This window comes from Oenanthe melanoleuca, chromosome 1A, assembly GCF_029582105.1.
Source record: "Oenanthe melanoleuca isolate GR-GAL-2019-014 chromosome 1A, OMel1.0, whole genome shotgun sequence".
Taxonomy (NCBI): Eukaryota; Metazoa; Chordata; class Aves; order Passeriformes; family Muscicapidae; genus Oenanthe; species Oenanthe melanoleuca.
In genome coordinates, this window is record NC_079334.1 from 289,112 (window position 1) to 296,446 (window position 7,335).

The following is a 7,335-nucleotide window of genomic DNA, read 5'->3' on the forward strand; positions in this document are numbered from 1 at the left end:
ACACATATTCCACACTAAAATTCCTGTTACAAGTAAAATAGGAACTACTTATATTATTGAAGTTCACTGAACACTTTTCCCATGACTTAAAACATGACTAAACCAGCTGTTCTGGTTGAAAGTTTCCAGGCTCATTTTCTGCTTCAGATGGACTTTGTGTTTTAGTTAAACGGGAGGGAAGATGTCAGAGTCCAGCCAAAACTGCCCAATCATTACTAAAACCAGAGCAGGAAAAAAGAGATTTATTATTCTTTTTAAGAAGAGCTAGCTTACCTTCTTCCCCATCGAGAGAGAACTTCATATGGGAGCAGCAATCCCGGCAACAAAGAAGAGCAGCTCCTTACACTGCTCTTTTATTCATGCCCTAAAATCACCAAACAAGCCAGGTTATTGCCATTTGAAAATTCCCAGGTGCCAGGAGCCCAAAAGAGATTTCTTTCACTCTACCAGATCAGATTCTTCAGGAGTGACTCTCTGGCAGATCTGTTCCAGGTGAGAGCACTGGGTGCACTGCTGTGAATTTCATTCACCTCACCTGAGAGCATGGGCTGGATCCTGGGCACCCCAGAGCCTGATTTGATTGCTGAGTTAAACCTGAAAGTGAGACAAAGGAATGGAGAATAAAGAGGAAAATAACACTTGGATATTAAAATGCAAATAAAGAATCTAATCAGAGCAAGAATGGTTCAGCAAAGAGTCTCTGATTAAGACAGAGAAGACTGGGAACAGTTGTTATTGTAGAAAATGAAATGAGTTCATGATGAACACAGGGAATTTGGAATGCTGTGATGAATAAACTGGGGCATTTGGAGTGCCGAGGAACATCTGAAAGCAGCAGAGGGGGCAGTGAAGGTGGGGCTGGGTGGCTGTGCCTGGCATGCAGAGCTCAGATCTCTGTGCATTTATATATATATATATATATCAGATCTCTGTGCATTTATATATACGTATATATATATATATCTATCAGATCTCTGTCCATTTATATATATATATATCTCAGATCTATGTGCATTTATATATATATATATATCAGATCTCTGTGCACTTATATATATATATATATATCTCAGATCTCTGTGCATTTTTATATATATATATCAGATCTCTGTCCATTTATATATATATATATATCTCAGATCTATGTGCATTTATATATATATATATCAGATCTCTGTGCACTTATATATATATATATATATCCCAGATCTATGTGCATTTATATATATAAATCAGATCTCTGTGCATTTACATATATATATCTATCAGATCTCTGTCCATTTATATATATATATATCTCAGATCTATGTGCATTTATATATATATATATATATCTCAGATCTCTGTGCATTTATATATATATATATATATCTCAGATCTATGTGCATTTATATATATATATATCAGATCTCCTCCAGAGTTAGACAAGAGCCCAGGGAAAATGAGAGAGGCATACAGCATCTCCACAACCTTCCTGAGGAATTTCCAGGGAAAGGCAAGGAAGTGACCCCCAGCTCAGACACAGAATTCTGCTGAAGGGCAGAACAGCAGCAGCAGCTGCTGAAACCCCAAACTGCAACCAGGTCTGACTGACACACTCCAAATAGAAACCTGAGCACAATTAAAGTACTGTGACAATAAGAGTGTAAATTTTTATAAGCATGCATTAGAGTATAAATCTTCCAAGTACCTCAGAAATCAAGGTAAAAGGTTTATTTTTGCAATTGTCCAGTGAACAAATAGCATCCTCTGGAGAGGTTAGTGCTTTTTGCTCATGTTAAAATTCACTAATTTATCTTCATTATTCCAGTTCCATTTTTCACATTGTACACCTAGTCTAAATCCTTTTTGTATCTTTATGTGCCTATACAGAGACATGTATATATACATATATATATATGTGTGTGTTCATTTCACCACTAAGTGGAAATGACTCTGGTTTGGAACAAATGAAAATGTTTTTGTTCCAGAACTATGATAGGAAATATCTTAAACCTCACAGCTATTGATTTAGATAGCAGCTTTATCTGCTGAATGGATGAAGGAAATGGGAGTGGTTAAGGACTGAACCTGCTCAGAGCCTTTCTTAACACAAATTCTGGAAAGAATAATCTGTTCCTCCTGTGTTTCATTTTTGGAAGCCTTTCTGAGGAGGAATTTTTGCATCAAATGTTGTTTTTCTTCTGGAGAGGGAGGCTGTCTTGTAATACAAATTAAAGTCTACGCTGCAGAATATTTTCCAACACTAGAAACTGAAAACAAAAAATAAAAATGCCATGTGCCTCTCTGTCAGCACGAGTAAAAGTTCCAGAGTCTCACAGTTATGGTTTAGCCATTGGATTAACCTGTAGCCTAAGATCCAGAAGGAGGAAAAAAAGCCCAAAAACTAAAACCACAATACTTTTCTTAATCCTCACAAGTCTTAGGGGGCTGCACTGATCCTTTACAGGGGCTTGACTCCCAAATGACAGGAGAGCCAGAGGAGTCAGGGGAAGAGCTGTTCTCTGTCCTTGATGCATTTTTTTGTCTTACAGTGAGAACTGTAATAATTTTTATTCTATCTACTCATGAACCTCCTTCTGCAGACACAGCTCTTGGATTCTGCAGGGTCTGGAATCATCTTTTCTTTCTTGTGCTTACATTTTTATCCATTAGCAATCAGCATCAGTGTGTCATTAGCAATCCAGCCAATATTCATTCCTGTTTCTTGGCAAGTGTTTAGCTGCAATTAGATGATATCTTCAGGGTTTTTTTCTGTACACATTTTTTGGGTCAGGTAGTTTTGTCTAATGCCTTATCCCAGCTCTGTAATAGCAGAGATGCACAGGAGGCTGCTCTGCTTACTGTATTGAATGGATCTTTATGGATCCTGCTCAAAAATTCTCAAGAGAGCCATGCAGCTGGCAGAAGGATTTTGGGTCTGATTAAAGCTCATGTGGGTGGCCAAAACCAAGCCTAACTCCCAGAGCTGAGCAAGATCAGCTCTAGGGAAACTCAGGTTTGCCCATGGCACAATCTCCCAAAATCAGCCAGGAAAGGTGCTGAGCTCTGCCTGACTTCTTTCATGTCACTCTAGAAATAGCATTTAAACAACCAATATATCATTTTAATCAGAAAAAGCACAGGCAAAGAGCCCCACTCTGCAGCAAGTGTAGGCTACAGAGACCTCCAGTAGTAAAATCTGAATTCCCCATCTCTGATAAAGGGCTGTTCCTTACCCAGCCTGGGGAAGGGATCAGAGGGCAGCCCTGGTCTGCTCTCACTGTTGGCAAGCTCACAGCAAATGTTCAGTCAAAGGAAACACAACAATGTTATCTAAAACACACAAAGGCCATGAACTGATATGGGCAATGGCAAATAGACTACATAAATAATCTTAGGAAGATGTTATTAAAAGCCAGTGAAATGTGAGACAGTGCTGCTTGCCATTCCCTTTCAATTGGCCTGGAAATGCTCATTTCCCCACTCTTTCCCTCAACACCAGTCACAGGGGTTTCACCAGGGCAAAAACCCACAGCTGGTGCTGGTGGCCACAGTGTAATGCTCCCTGGGTAGTGGAACTTTCAATTCTAGTGAGTGTCACCTGCCCCAGACATGAATAGCAAGAAAAACGAGAAACAAGCTGCCCAAAACTTGGGCTGCAAGTAGCAGCAGTTCCCATTTTGTGGGGAGGTTTTTCTGAGTGCTCTACTTTCCCTAAGTGCTTTGAAAAGGAGTATTCTGACACTAACATCTTAATTTTCCTCACTCTTGTCTTCTTGCCAATAGATCAAATCCTTAGCACGTCCCCTCATTGTGTCCCTCCAGGGAGAAATGTGTGCATTGTAAACCCAGGTGAAGTTTGAAGCCAACCATGTTATAATGTAAAAAAAAACCCAAAAAACCCAAACCCAGAGAGATAAAGGTAGAGACATTTTTGCTTCAGAGCTAGAAGAAATTTAAAATATTTTCTCCAAGAGAAGAGATTTAATTCTTTGCCTCTGCTCCTGGAAAACTGAAATGAAGCAATACAAACTGTTCCCCAATTTCCTGCCTTTTCTGTCCTTTCTATGAAATTTGGCCTTCCAGGTTTCAGGTCACATTTGCAGAAGATACAGAACCCTGGCATTAATTACCATTCTAAAAGGAGCTCTCAAAACCATTGACTAGACCAGAAGGGATGTACAGTCCCAAGGGGAGAGAGAATGCTTCAAGGGATTGGAAACAATTCTGACTCCAAGTCTAATACAGAAGGCAAGCTCTGTCCATGGTCATTGCTGCTCTGGAGAAACACAATGAGCATTTCTGTCCCTGCAGGACACTGACAGGCAGGGATGGACTGACACTAGAACAGGTGCCAGACTCTAACCAAGCCAGTCTGTGCTCTCAAAGTGTGATCAAGGCCTCCCTATTCATGCCTGGGACACAGACAGAGTACCAGTTACCACATCTGATGAGAATTTTGACAATTCAGCTCTCTCTCCCATTTTATGACTGACAGAGCAACACTGAGGTAAACAGTGGGAGGTTAATTCCTCCTCTCTCACCCACAAGTCCATTGCTATAGGACAAGAAACATTCAACCAAGAGGGCCATGCAGAGCAGGAAAAGTGTGGGTTTGTGTGGGTTTTCTTTTAAACAAGCTAAAACAAAATGCAGTTTCTGTTCTTCCATGGGTTTTTCCCAATAAACTGTGGCTGATGCTGCTGGTACCTTGCTCCTGTTGAGGGGATGAGTCCTTCCAGCTGTGCTGGTGCTTTCTCCAGAGTATGTTCTACAGAAAGACAATAGTGTTCAACTAGCAGGAAGGGGCAGGCAAGTTGCTTTTTTTTGTTGTTTTTTTTTTTTTTTTTTTTTTTTTTTTTTGTTGTTGTTTTTTTCCTGGATGTGGAATTCTGAGTAACTGCATCCAGACCCAGGCTAGGAAATGACCAGGGTGGGACCTTGAGTGCCCTTTTGGCTTTACAGTGTGCCAGTGGCCACTTGTTGTAACACTGAAATGGAACTTGGCCAGTAAACCTAAAGAATTCTGTTTGTGCAATTGGAATTGCCTCCACATCATGAGGTGCTCAATGGGTTCTGTTCCACATAAAAACCCTATGGAACAGTCTCTGCTTCTGTGAAACATTAGTTAGACTGAAATGGGTTTTTTCAAGGAGATTCTTTCTAACTTAGCAGTAGAGGTAGTGCTTAAAGTATGAGCTTCATAGAGCTGCAATTCTTAATTCCATAATGCATAATTCACACGTGTCATTCAGCTTTAGAACAGTGACAGCTGCTAAAAACCAGCTCTGTTGAAAAAGGGCTCAATTCATTTCTCTGTTCCACTGCTGTAACTGCTCCAGACACCCCTGTGCACAGCCCAGACTGGTAAATCTGATGTTACCTCCTTAACTGAGCTTATTCTAACAAGATTAATTGGCAAACCTCAACAACTCTGGTTATGTCTGTGCTACATTGATAGTGCAGGTTGTTTTAATAAGGATAAAAAAGTCTGGGAGAGAAAAACATTCTTGTGTCTGCAAGTCTGCTCTGCAGTGGTTATCTGGGTGCAGCCCATAGAGACATGTTTGTTTTGTACAAATGTATGCTTTTATAAGGTGTTTTGGGATCCACTGGGATGGAAAAAATAAATCACTTCCTGCATGGCTTTTTTCCAAAAAAAGGAAATAGGAGAAAGAAATTTCTGGTGGAGAGCAAACGTGAATTTCCACACACTGCCATAAAATCCTGATTTTGCTTACACAGAGCCCCAAGGGTTTTTCTCCCTGTAAAATCCCCAAGGATTTTGCTGTCTGCAGATGTAAAACCAGCATGTTACCTCAGGCCATTGATGAACAGCTTCCACACCAAACTAACCTTCTCTTCTCTGCCCATCACACAGAGCACTGCAAAAAGCTCCTCTTCTCTTCTCTTCTCCCTGTGAACATTGCAGGCCCACCAGGAACAGCAGCAGGCACATAACAAACTGGGAATGCAAATTCACCATATTTTACAGAAGGAGGTTTTGTAAGCAGAAAATGCAATCACAATAACCTGTTATAAAAAGACATTTGTGAGTCAACCCAGTGGAGACAAGAAAAGCTCTCTGGTGGAAGGAAAGACCAGCACTTGTTTTCCCTGTTACTGGGTGCCAGGAAGAAAAAGCATCACCTTAACATTGTTTTTAAGGTTAGTAGTAGTCTATTTTAATTTTTTTTTATATTACCTCTAGCAGATTGAGAGTTGCAACACCCTGACCATCTGCTGTAAATTCAGCACTGGGATGACTTAATGCCAAACCCAAAGATCCATCAGTGTGTGTCAGTCCACAAACCACTTCACAGTTTTCAATGTCAGAGCCTCTCCTGGAGCTGCTCTGGATCATTCCTCAGGCCCCAGAGAATTTGCTCAGGCTTATCAGCACCACATTAAACGTGTGTTAGACAAATCTTCCCATTTGATTCCAGCTCTCCTTCCAGCATTTTTTCCTTTTGTTTTGTCATGGACACACAAGGTTCCAGTTCACATCTCCTGAGTTTGTCCAGCAAAGCCAGTCCACTGCTGTTGGGGGAGAAAGTTCTCTGTCACCCCTGTCCCTCCACCAGCACTGCTGTGTTGGATTTGTCACTCAAACTCCAAAAACAGGACACAACTCTGTCCTTTCACATGTATCAGGAGGCTGATATTCATCCTATAAAGGATAACTCCAAGCAAATAATTTAAAAGAAACCAAACAATAACAAAAACCCAAAAGAACCCATAGTAGAACTAACATGTTTTATCAAAGAAAGCTGACTTTTCCTAGCAATAGACATTTGTACTGTGCAGCTGGAATAAGCAGCTGCCATTCTGCCACATGGGTAACCCTGAAAACACTTGGAAGCAAATTTCCATTGAGCAATGTTGTAGTTAATTTTGGGGTTTGTTTTCCTTTTTTTTCTTCTCTTCTTGTACAACTCCATCCAGCCCATCCAATGCAGTGGATGTCAGAGGAGACACTCTCACAGATTACAATAAAAATGATTTACCTCTCTAGGGACCACTAATAGTTTTTCTCAGCATGCATATAATCAATCTCTGGCTGAAAATCCAGTTATTGTCTGAGAGAAAAGGGAGTGAAGGATTCTGTCACATTCTGTTTGGTTTTATTCTTACAACTTATTTTTTTAAAACTGTTGAGAATCATGAACTGGGCATCAAAAGGTAATTTGTAAAATCCTCAAGGCTCCAAGCTCTGGCTCAGCCAGAACAGTTTCCATCCCTATCATCAGAGTTTCTATTCTACATTCAGCTGGGGAACACAAATTCTATCTTACACAGAGTGGAGTGCTGGGAGGAGATTTACCCAGTTCTCACAGAAAATCATCTCCAGCA

General features: G+C 40.5%; 1 long non-coding RNA gene across 1 annotated transcript; it reads right to left on the minus strand.

The window, feature by feature from the left end:
- Positions 1-280: 280 nt before the first annotated feature.
- LOC130248320 (uncharacterized) lies at positions 281-6,062 on the minus strand. The gene is made up of 3 exons (XR_008839628.1): positions 5,839-6,062; positions 536-594; positions 281-364 (listed from the first exon to the last, which is right to left on the minus strand). It is a non-coding gene; the product is annotated as an uncharacterized LOC130248320 (long non-coding RNA).
- Between the last annotated feature and the right edge of the window lie 1,273 nt (positions 6,063-7,335).